The sequence below is a fragment of the Macaca fascicularis genome, chromosome 3, assembly GCF_037993035.2.
Source record: "Macaca fascicularis isolate 582-1 chromosome 3, T2T-MFA8v1.1".
In the NCBI taxonomy this organism is placed as follows: domain Eukaryota; kingdom Metazoa; phylum Chordata; class Mammalia; order Primates; family Cercopithecidae; genus Macaca; species Macaca fascicularis.
The window spans coordinates 103,485,184-103,497,930 of record NC_088377.1 but is presented as its reverse complement, the minus strand read 5'-3'; the positions used below and the strand labels follow the sequence as shown (position 1 = coordinate 103,497,930).

The window sequence follows — 12,747 nt, the reverse complement described above, 5'->3', positions numbered from 1 at the left end:
AGTGTATAAACCTGACGAAAGTACCACTGATTTAGTAGATTTTGAAAACAATAAGTACTATGTAAAAAGCAAAAATCAGTATTTTTATAGAAAATAAAACGATCAAAGTAAAAACTGATGCTCTTTTATGCAGGTTATTCTTTGAATATGTAGCTAAAAGATTATACCAGAAAACCAGCAAAGAGAAAGTTATACTGAATAACAAACGGGTTTGGACATAGGCAGGTCTGGGCACAAACTATCTGAGGGCAGGACCACTAAGAGTTTTATTCATCTTCCTATTCCTCTTGCCTGGAAGATCATTATTTAATAGATGCATGTTGAATAAATAGGGGTTATTAAATACAGACATGTACTATGGGGATTACACTTTATACCAAAAGACTAATTTTAATTTTTATGTCAAATTGTAATAACTATGGTGAGCTATAAAGGCAAATTTCTCCCTCAGAAGGAAATAAAACTTTCATTTAAGTCAATAAACACTATATAAATATCAGAAAAAGCAAAGCATATTGAATTTTTTGGTGTGCAATCCTTTGTTTTTTCACCTCTTATTTTAGGTTCGGGGGTACGTGTGTAGGTTTGTTACACGGGTAAGTTGTGTGTCACTGAGGTTTGGTGTACAAATGATTTCCTCACCCAGGTAGTGAGCATAATACATGATAGGTAGTTTTTTGACCCTCACCCTCCTCCTACTATCCCCGGTCAAGTAGGCCCCACTGTCTCCTGTTCCCATCTCCATGTTTATGTGTACTCAATGTTTAGCTCCCACTTACAAGTGAGAACATGGGGTATCTGGTTTTCCGTTCCTGTGTTAATCTGCTTAGGATAAAGGTCTCCAGCTGCATCAAGGTTGCTGCAAAGGACATGATTTCATTTTTTATGGCTGCATAGTATTCTGATATATAGGTACCACCTTTTCTTTATCCAGTCCACGGCTGAGGGGCATCTAGGTTAATTAGATGTAGTTGCTATTGTGAATAGTGCTTGTATGCAGCACTTTACAAAGCATTTGGCAAACATTCAAACGGTCACAAAAATTCCAAGTGAAACTCTATCCATGTGTGTGTTTGTTTTGTGGGAATGAAGTATTTTTGTGGCCTGTAACTTTAATTGGTGGCAGTTATAAAATATCACTTTAGAGTTATACATGTTCATTCTGTTGTTCATAGAATCTAGAATATTTAATAAACTTTTAGCACTAATGGGAAATTTTACATTCTTACAATAAGGCTGAGTCCAGTGAGATTGCTAACTCTGTTATACCTGCCTTCATGTAGTTGTATCAGATAAATCCACTGATGGTCTTGAAGATCCAGTCGGTTATCTATAAAATACATCCCCACAGAGGATGAAGATGATATTTTCCAGAAATGCAGTCTGCATGGTTTGGCATTGAGACTCATTTTAAACTCCCTGAAACAAATGAGCTAATTCAGGCATGTAATTACGTAGGTCTACAACTAGCAGCCACACAACATTACTGCATGCACCCTTACTGTGGCTGTTACTTACAGATTGGCTGAGGACATCCGAAGACTAGAATGAGATGCCATTTTACATTTTTCTCTTCCTATCTCCCCATTGAGGACATAAAGGTGAAAACCTTCTTTTTTTCCATTGCAGGTTATCGGAATTGAGATTTATTGCCCTTCTGAGGATGAAGGCAAGATAATTTGTATTAAGTTAGCATTTGCCTTAGGTATTTCTTGGCATGTTACAGGCTTTTCTCAGTTACATTCATTCTGCATCTTCCAGCTAATACATTTCCAAAAGAACATCAACAAATGCCAGTTTAATAAAGTGATTCTGCAACTGGATAGCAGGATAAAGTGCTAGGCACCTTCCAACAATTTCTCCCTTTTTCTTCTCCAACTAAACCTCCTAACTTCAATTTCTGATAACTTTATTTCAGAATAATATGTATTTTCACACAGTCTCCATCTCACATCCACAAGGCACGAGTCATTATTCAATGAACAATAAACATTTATAATGAACCACATATATGTCAAGAATCTCTGGGGAGGCATAAAACAAAGACAATACAGGTTTTGCAGTTATCTCATATCTCAGTTCATACCTTGTACTGAAACGCAACAAGATGTGACAAAACAATAACCATATTATAGAAGCTTAACACATAAACAGAATCAAATGCAACTAAAACATCAATACCTGGGGTAAGGCTACTGTAAGGTATGACAATAAAGTATGAAAGCCCAGTGTCACGGGGAGAGGCAGGGCTGAAGAATTATCACTTGGTACATGTCTCCTCTTTCTCCTACACTCCAACTTTTTTACAGGTAAAATCAGATTTTAAAAGCCTATTGGCAGGACATGGTGGCTCATGCCCATAATGCCAGCCCTTCTGGAGGCCGAGGTGGGTAGATCACTTGAAGTCAGGAGTTCGAGATCAGCCTGGCCAACATGGAGAAATCCTGTCTCTACTAAAAATACAAAAATTAGCCGGTAGTGGTGGTACATGCCTGTAGTCCCAGCTACTCAGGAGGCTGAGGCAGGAGAATCTCTTAAGCCTGAGAGGCAGAAGTTGCAGTGAACCAAGATTGTGCCGTTGTACTCCAGCCCGGGTGACAGAGTGAGACTCCGTCTCAAAAAAACAAAAAATAAATAAAAATAAAAGCATATCAAGGGCCACTTTGAAGACAGAAAGTCTACACACACACACACACACACACACACACACACACACACACAACACAATATGCAAAAGGCAGAAAAGAAGGAAAAAATGATCCCAACTTCTTTACCTGAAGAAAGAACAAGATCAAGTTGTGTGTGTGTGTGTGTGCACGCGCGCACATGTGTGTATACCTATGTGTATATGCTACCAGTCAAAATCAACTCTCCTGTGAATAGCCAACCCCTCAGTTCCAGGTGACTATCCTCATTCACTCTTTCCCAGAATGAATATGAATCATGCCACCACTTCTTTTGCCAAAGCCTAAGAAGCCAGCAATACCATTCTAAAACTTGGGGCTTCAAGATATGCTATAAATAGTAAAATGTTTTATGGTGCTGATTCAAATTCTAGGTCAGAGAGATGTGGATAACACGAAGAATCTAGATAGATTTTTTTTAACCCTGTTGAAAATATTTTGAGTTATCAGACTACAACTGCAATAAAAGGAACAGCCTGATAGTGGTATAAGCTAACAAGCACCTGATTTGTTACTGTCTGTGATAGGTAAATGGTATCACATCACACATGTTGATTGGGACTAAAGAGTTGCTAATTCTTATTCTAAAGGGATCTTTTAAATTCACAATACCAAAGTCTGTCACAGCCATTGATTACAAAACTATCTGCAACGATTAGGGTCATTTTTTGTGAATCTTAAGAGAGAGATATACATGCACACAAACACTATCAAGAGGCAACTCTGTTCGCTTTTCTCATAAACATATACACATACACATTTATATTCACACCCAACCTTATACTTTTCCTCCTGATTCAGAGAAAGTTCTTTCACCCTGGCATCTCAATATCTCCTTCTCCAGTGGTGCCTCCTCCACAACAAAAAAACATGATCAAGTTCCCTTTTTAACTTTGCAACTCTCTGGCTATTGTCCCTTCCTTTCTCCCCTTCACTACTTAACTTTTTAATTTTTTGGAAATTTTTATTGAGATACTTATAGATTCACATGTATTTCTCAGAAATAACACAGAATCCCTTACACACTTTGCCCAGTTTTCCTCAGTGGTAACATTTTACAAAACTATAGTATAATTACACAACCAGGATACTGACATTGATACAATTCACCAATATTATTTAGATTTCCCAGTTTTACTTGTACGTGTGTGTGTGTGTGTGTGTGTGTGTGTGTTTTCTATGGAATCTCATCACCTGTGTAGGTTAATGTATGCACCCAGTCAAGATCCTGAAAAGTTCCAACACCACAAGGATCTCTCCTGTTGCCCTTTTATAACTAAAACACCTCCCTCCCACGCCCCCTTCCCTAAATTCTGGCAACCACTCTGTGTCCTCCATTTCCATAATTTTGTCATTTCAAGAATGTCATATAAATGGAATTATACAGTATGTAACCTTTAGGAATTGACTTTTTTTCGCTCAGCGTAACTGCCCGAAATTTCATTCAAGTTGTCATGTGTATCAATAGTTTCTTCTTTTTTATTGTTGACTGGTATTCCAAGGTATGCATACAGTACAGTTTGTTTCTACCTGGCTTTTGAGAAGAGTAGTTAGCTTCTCTACTTCTCATGTTTCATTCCTCAATCCATTACAATGTGACTTCTGCCCATACTGCTCCACGGATATCTCATATGCTGATTACATATTCAATGGACAATTTTTAGTACTTATCTTTCTCAAACAGCTGACACTACTGATTCATCCCTCCCCTAAAACGCTCTTCTCCTTTGGCTTCTAGTCAAACCATTTTCTCCTGGTCGTTTTATACAGTTTTTCAGTCTACTTTTGTAGACTCTTATGCCCCTTATCTCAGTCCTTAGTGGTGAAATCCTCCAAGCATTCTATCTTCAGTGTTTTCACTTCTAAAATTCTACACACCCTTCCAGTGTAATTTTACCCACACTTATAACTTCTACTGCCCCCTATATGCTGAAGACTCTGCCAAGATCTTTCTCTTAAATTCCATATGAATATTTTCAAATGCCTAAATGTTTTATCTTCTAAATTTAGTGTCTAAGACTGAACTTGTTACCTCCTTCCTCTGTATGACTGACCTAATTCCAACCACCTCCTTTGCTTCCTATAATCTCTATCTCTATGAATGGCATCACATCTATTTAGTCATCTCAAAACTTCAGACTCATCTCTACTTCTTTTCCTTCACCCTCCATAGCTAATCAGTCCCTATGTCCCATCAACTCTATCTCTGAAATATCTGAGTTTATGTCCTCCTCTTACTCCTCACTACCATTTCTTTAAGTTCTTATAATTTATCATTTCTTTTGGATCAACAACAACAGCTTGTCCCTACTTCTGGTATTTCAAGGCCATTCTCCATACTTCTGCCAAGGTCCTCTTGCTTAGACACCTATCACAAATCTGATATGTCATTCCTGCATTAAGATCTTACAATGGCTCCCCACTGTCTATGTGATGGAGCCTGACTTTTTAGCACAACATACAAAGCCCTTCTATCTCTTGCCTGCCTCTCCATCTTCTCTCACCTCTGGCACATCTACATCCTATGCTGTCATCATTCCAAACTACATGCCATTCCCAAATGTTGTGTCTCACAAACCAGTGATTCAGGTCTCCACATGAGGAATCTGGGGTGCTTTCTCAGGGAACCAAAATGTAGTTGGGACTTCCAGGAGGTCAAAAGAGTTGAAATCATTAATTGGTTTAATATTCAGAGGAAAAAATATTAAATGTTTGAAAATATTCTAAACTTAAAAAAAATTTTAATATTTTAACATGAAACATATTTGCTTGCATAGCAGCCATCTGGTTTCTTCAGCTCCAGAGGATGACACTCAAATACCCTCCTGAATAGGAGGGTATTTTTTCTGTCCTGAATAGGACAGAAAAAGATGTGAGGTAGTTGATATAAGCTTTCTAGATGCTTGAATGAAACACAAAATAAAATCTAAGTTATGGATTTTTTTCAGACATAAGATCTTTTTCTCTCCTAAGAGACTAAATAGGGATAAAAAAGAGGAAATAAAATTTGCTTTTGATAAAATTTGCTATTTAAAAAGTACGCATTAATAGTTCTTTGAATATCTGATATTATTTTCTCAGATGTGTAGGATCCTCAATTATTTAGTTTTAATCTTCTGTCAATCTTCTTGCTATGCTTTTAACCAGTGATAACAGACTGATCCATCTATACCCCTAGGCAGTGTACTCTTCTGCTTATCCACATGGTAGCAGCGTGTTTCAAATTAAGGTCACCAGTGTGGGAATATAAATGAGTACCCAAAATGCTGGCAGAAAGCAGCTGCTCCTTGTTTTACATACATAAACAGAAGACTACCAAATAATGATGGTAACAAGGTATCAAAAAGTCCAGAGTGTCCTGTCAAGACGAACAAAATACTTTCAAGAAGGAGTAATAAGAAACATGTCAAAGACAGGCATGCATGGTATTTCGAGGTAAAAACAGGAAAACAGACCAAGTTCTGGTAAATACTACCTGGCAAAATCCTGGTAAAATACTACGTACTTATTTTTTTTTTTTTAACAACTCAACACCTATAAATGAACTGATTGTAGGTATTTAAATCCTGGGAATATAAAATTTTATAAGCTATAAATTTTGAAATGCCAATCCTATTAATTATATTTTATGTTAGTTCTATAGCAAAAGGTAGCACAGAATCCTTTTGATGACCCTAAATTGATTCCTAACCACTGAGAGCTAAATCAGAACACTGCCAGGCTATAAGAATTGTAATGACAAGTCTAAAAGTTGTTTGTTATAGGAAAATCATTACTGGTATATAAGAAAGCCCTTATTTTTAAGCGATGGGGAAAAAGCATTTCAGGGAGGCAAAATTCACAGTACTTAAAAGAACAGGGCTCGGTTTAGCCTAGTCTCCCTTGGGAAAATACGTTATTTAATCTCAGTTTCCTCAGCTGCAGAAGGGAACAATAAAAGCACCAATCTCAATTTGATGACTAAATGAAATAATTTATGTAAAGTACTTAGAGCAATATTTGACAGTGTTCTAGGCCCTTCTAGTTCCATACTATGATTCTGCTAACAATCAGTGCTGCACACATACTCATATTTTTAAATTCATATAAAGGACATAAAGAACAGCAAAGAACTTTGAATTGATGGACATATTTCTATCACTGATTCATTATTCTTCACTATATTAATCTGTTTATGTCTGTGAAGAGTGCAGCACATCAGTAAAAGTCATTAGCTCAGAAGTCAGGTCCAGGTTTCCCAGTTCAAATTCAGCCACTAAAAAGCTGCATGACCTCAGATAAGTTACTTCTCTGGGAAAGCAGGTAACACCTTACATCAAACAGATATGTTTCCTCTGTGTCTAAAAGAAAGACATTTTGGGATCGAGTAATGTAAACATGTAATACAAATTACATACATATTGTATACATGTATATAATATACAAAATAAATTTAAAGCAAAATAAATTTATTTCCTCTCCTTCCAATATTTGATATAATTTTTGAAGTAAATAAATGAATTACAATGATCTGCACTGTCACATCAAAAGCAGTTATAAAGACTATTTTTCAGACTGTGTAACGTCTGCTTTAATAGCCAAGACATTCTAAATTTAAGTCTAGAATTTCAAAGGACTCAGTAAGTGAAGCCCACTTGTTGAAATGAACTAGGAGGTGGTAAGTTTGAATGAGTGACAAGATTTAATTTTTAAAGATTTTTTCATAAAGCAGTAATAACTGTTCTTAATTTGTGAATAGAAATGTGAATTCAAATATGTTATCAATAATTCCATATAAATGTCTGATGGGGGACATCCTGCTTTTAAAAACTTATTAAGGATTACTTGTAATTGCTATCATTAAATATCTGTTTATAAAATAAAAGAATGATTGTAATAAGATATTTCCTCTACAATCTTTTTTACACAGTGAATTCTACTTTTACTTACATACATACAGAATATAATTACCTGTCCTTATTACCACAAAGTATGAACTAATAGAAATAATTCCACTCATTTTATAAGTAGGTCTCTATGTTATAGATGGGAAAAATCTGAAGCCTAACAATACTCAATGAAATTTAATAAAGATAAAACGCAACTTTGTTCATTGACATCAAATATCCCGATTAATATCTAAGACAGAAATGGAATACATTTTAATCTTTCCCTAATCTCAAAATTGACAACCACATGACAAAGCATTTCAATTTATATCATTCTATAAAATATACTCTGTTTAAATTAACATTAGCTTCTTAGTGGGATTCTGAGGGAAAATGTTCATGCATGACTTGATTTCAAGGCAATGAGAAATTATTGGAGCATTTTGGTTAGGGAAGTAACATAACATGTTAAAAAATGTAGAGGGAAAAATTATTGAATTGGTCATAAATTAGATATAAACAACAGAAAATATGCCTAGAGTCTGCTTTTTAAAAAACAAGTAATTTGTATTTTAAGACAGGAGAGCCTGTTATACAATAATCCAATCTGCTAAAGTCATCATTAAAAACAAGTTGAAATAATTTCTATTTGAAGTTAGATGACCTGCACTGACTAAGCTCATATGTACAAACATTACAAGCCACGAGTGCCTGAAGTGAGAACAAGCAATTAGGGTCAACCAAAGGAAAACACTGTTATCTCTGACTCAAGAAATATAATATATTCAATAGAAAGTACTTGTAAGGTATGTACATGTTAGAAAATCACTGAGGTAAGTGTGAAAGACAGCCAAACTGGCCTGTTTTATCCCTGACTGACTTTGGAACCTCTCTGTGCTGATGCCTGTAAAATGAGATATGTCAGTGGCTCATAGAGTTGTGTGGATTAAATGGGTCAATGTGTGAAAAGTGCCCTGAAGAGTATCTGGCACATTAGCAAATGCTCAATAAATGTTGCAATTATTCTTGTGGTAAAGATGTTTTACTCTGCTTAGTTCAACTCATGCTTCTGTCATCTCTGTCTCTCAGAAGCATTCAATCGGTTTTGAATGACCTAAATAATTTCCATTGTTGCATAGGGGCTATCTAAACTAGGGATGGATAATAATTTTTTCAGCTTTAACAGCCAGACAGATTCTGTTACAACTACTTACTTCTTTTGAAGTAACTTGAAAGCAGCCACAGATAATACATAATGAATGAGCATGATTGTGTCCCAACAAAACTTTACTTATGGCCACTGAAATTTGAATTTCATATTGTTTTCATGTCATGAAATATTGTTTTGATTTTTTTCAATCATTAAAAAACATAAAAACCATTCTTAGCTTACAGGCTGTACAAAAACAGGTGGTAAGCTAGTTTGCCCAAACAGACATTGATAAATACAGAACCCTCTTGGTCAGAATTCCTCCATATATAAAACCAAAGTAATTGTGATCATCTTTCCCAACTTTTAAATGCTCACATAGCAAAATTTATTTTCACATGAGGAATAATGTCTAATTCATGGACCCAATCTTTTCCCTAACTTGCTCCAGTCCAACATACTACATAAAAAATCATGGCTAACCCAGTGCAAAAAGGCTATTGTACTTAGTATCATCTGAGTCTCAGGCCATAGTGTATTAAGGATATGTTTTAAAAATTGAAAGTTCTCACTTTCAGAGATCACTATAACATACAAATTTCTATTATAATATTAACTTTATTTACCAATGTTTATTTTACAAGATAACTAGAGCTGTTGCCTTTTTGTCATTAACACAAAAGAAGACATTTATCCAATCTTACTAAACCCCTGCCAACAGACATAATTGTTATAAAAGATGACAAAGATGGAAGCTTATCCCTCATCAACACAGAATCAATATAAATGTGACCCTCTTACACTATGTAAAACAGTGCATATTGCATGACGGTAGCTTTGAACAGAACAGGGTGCATCTAAAACACAACAGAAAAATAATCTTTTGTGGGGTTTTTCCCTATTTCCTTCATTAAAAAAAATAAAGTCATATTTGCCCACCTTTCATATGACTTCAATTTATAACAGTTTAAAAATCCATATATCCGTTAAAAGAAGATGGAAATGCAAATACCAACCTGGGTGCTACTGCTCCTTTTCAGAGATATTTGCATATTTATCTGCTACTAAAATAGCTGACGAGTCAACTTTGCAACAAATCCTTAATTCCAAGGGAGACTTATTAATGGACACCTTTTAAAAAGCTCGGCATTCCCCCTAGGCTTTGTGAAACTGCCATTTTAAATTTCATTTAAACAGTGAATCAGTGCTAACTCCTAAATAAAACAGAAGACTTTAAATCAACAGCTAAGACAATTTTTGATACCTCCCTTTGCTAATCCATCACCGAGACCTATGATCTGACCTCCTAAGGATTGCCATCACTTCTGTCTTGGTTAGCACCTCCACCGCTTTTCTAGACCAGCCATTGTCATCTCTCCCTGACTGAAATAGCCTCCTAGCAGCATCCACTCTGATCACTCTCCTCCACGCTGTTCCTCCCGCTATAGTCACTCTTCAAACCTCATCCTGTTTCTTCTTCAAGGAAGCCTTCCCTGACCTCCCTGACTAGGTCAAGTTTCCCTGTTAGCATCATGTACCTCTCCTTTATGGGATGTGCTTATTAGAACTTGTAGATAATACTGGTTTTATTTGCTTCTATGCTTATGTGATTAGTATCTATTTTCTCCACTAGACTTTAAGTTTCATAGGAGCAGGACTGATGGATTCCCAATACCTAGCACAATCCTGGCATATAACAGGAGTCTAATGATTTTGCTGACCACTAAATATGCTATAAGCCATTATAACATCATTTGTGTACATGTTGAGAAAATTATTGTTGCCACCGAAAAGTCACCTGGTAATTATTTAACTGATAATTAATATAAGGTAGTGATAAACCTCCATTAGCCAAAAAGCCTGATTTACCAGAATAAAATCAGATGTAAAGCTACATCAATTTATAATACATAAATATCATCTTAGGCATCTTGTGAAAAGCTTGGTTAAAAGTTTGCTTTTACTTTTAAAAAGTTAACTGAAAAAAGAGTTGTATTAAATGACACATCTTAGAAACATGCTGCTATGGTCTAAACATGTGTCCCCCCCAAATTCATATATTAAAACCTAACCCCCAAGGTTGACAGTATTAAGAGGTAGAGCCTTTGGGAACTGGACACTATGACGCATGCCTATAGTCACAACTACTCAGGGGGCTGAGGTGGGTGGATCACTTGAGTCCAGGAATTTGAGGTTTCAGTGAGCTATGATCATACCATTGCACTCTAGCCTGGGCAACAGACTGAGACTCTGTCTCTAAAACACAAAAAGAGGTGGAGTCTTTGGGAGGTGATTAGTCACAAAAGCAGAACCACTGTGAATGGGATTAAAGTCCTCATAAAAGAGGCAAGAGCTGCCTGCTCTTCCACCATGTGAGGGCACATAGAAGGCACCATTTATGACAAATAAGCCCTCACCAGACATCTTGATGTTGAACTTCCCAACCTCTAGAACTGTGAGCAATAAATATGTGTTGTTCATAAATTACCTAGGCTAAGGTATTTTGTTACAGCAGCCTGAACGGACTAAGACACATGTACAAAAAAGAACAATAGAAAGTACCAGATTCTTTCTGCCTTTCCTGAAATACATATGATTAACTCAGACCACTCTCCTGAGCTCCAGACAAGTATCTAACTGCCCACACTGTCACTTGTGTGTCCCCAAAGCAGTTACAACTTGATATTTTTAATTCTCCCAAGTCATTCTTCCTTCTTGCATTACCCTGGTGGAATGTATCATTCCCCATGAATTTACCTAAGGCAGGTATCCAGATGTTGTTGTTAACTGTCTCCTCTCCCAGTCAATCACCAAGTTCTGTTGACTTATGTTCCTAAGAATATCTTGTTTGTTCTCTCCTTCTTCCCTCCTGCCTTTATTCTGGTCTTCCTCCAATCCATATTGTTACTAGGTTGATGTTTTGGGGAGAAAAATGTGACTCCCCTACCTGTTTCCCCCACCAATATTTCTCTGATTATCTCTGAACTCCTTAGCAATATATACAAGACCCATCAAGACCAGAACAAACCAACTACAAATCCAATATTAATTGACCCATTCTCCCACCCTTTCTTATTTAACTCATACTCATCCTTCAAGAGTGAGCTTAAGTACCATATCTTTCAGGATGCCTCCTTCTGGATTGGAAATCCCACCTATGGGCTCTCCTCTACCATAACACTTCCAGTAACATGCTGAAACCACCTGGAGCTGGATCATAAGCCAACTGTTAGCATCTCTTCCCACCTCCACAGTGACATCATGTTGGTTGCTAAAGGGACCAGAAACCTAACAGCAGATGCAAAAAGAAATCTTACCTGAACTGCCCTGACCTGACTAAAGTAGAGCATTAAAAGAGTCAGCTGCCACAATTCCACCCTCACTTGTTCACCCCACTACCCCCATCTCCAGTTAGGGAGGCACTAACCCTGGGCACAGGGACATTCCAGAAAACAAATTGTGTAAACAAGCCTCATCAGAACTTTCCATCCTTTAAAGCCCTAAACATCTTCCTTTTGTTAAGCTGGTATATAAACCTTTACCTCTGGCTGTTCAGGGAGTTACCTATTGTTGAGTGTTCCCATATATGTGTGAATAAACCTTGTATTTTCTCCTGTTAATCTATCTATTGTCAAGTTAATTTGAAGGTCCCCTATCATTCAGACCTAAGTTAATGGAACAAAAGTTTTTCCCCCATGGTGAGAGTATTTACACAAGGGAAAGCTGTAAAGGCTACAAGCTACAAATCAGGTGTTCTTCTTCTGTGAAAGCCAGTGATAAAATATTTACCAGAATATCACTGCTTCTCACCCTGCACTCTAATTCTCCATGTTGCTGTCTGTGGCTCCTCAACCAGAATTTGCTTCTAAAGGTAATGAATCATTCATATTTATCTCTGTATTCTCAAAGCCTGATTTACCTAAACAAAACTGGATATAAATCAACATGTGCTGCATCAAGTCCTAACAAATAATGATCAACACAGGCATCTTCTGTAGAAGGCTGACACACACAGTGGGAGTTCAAAGTCATTATTGAAGAGTGA

At 36.5% G+C, this 12,747-nt stretch overlaps 1 protein-coding gene across 3 annotated transcripts in view; it reads right to left on the bottom strand.

Moving 5' to 3' along the window:
- The window catches only part of SKAP2 (src kinase associated phosphoprotein 2), a 200,593-nt gene that overhangs the window by 103,108 nt on the left and 84,738 nt on the right, over window positions 1-12,747 (bottom strand). The window lies entirely within an intron of this gene.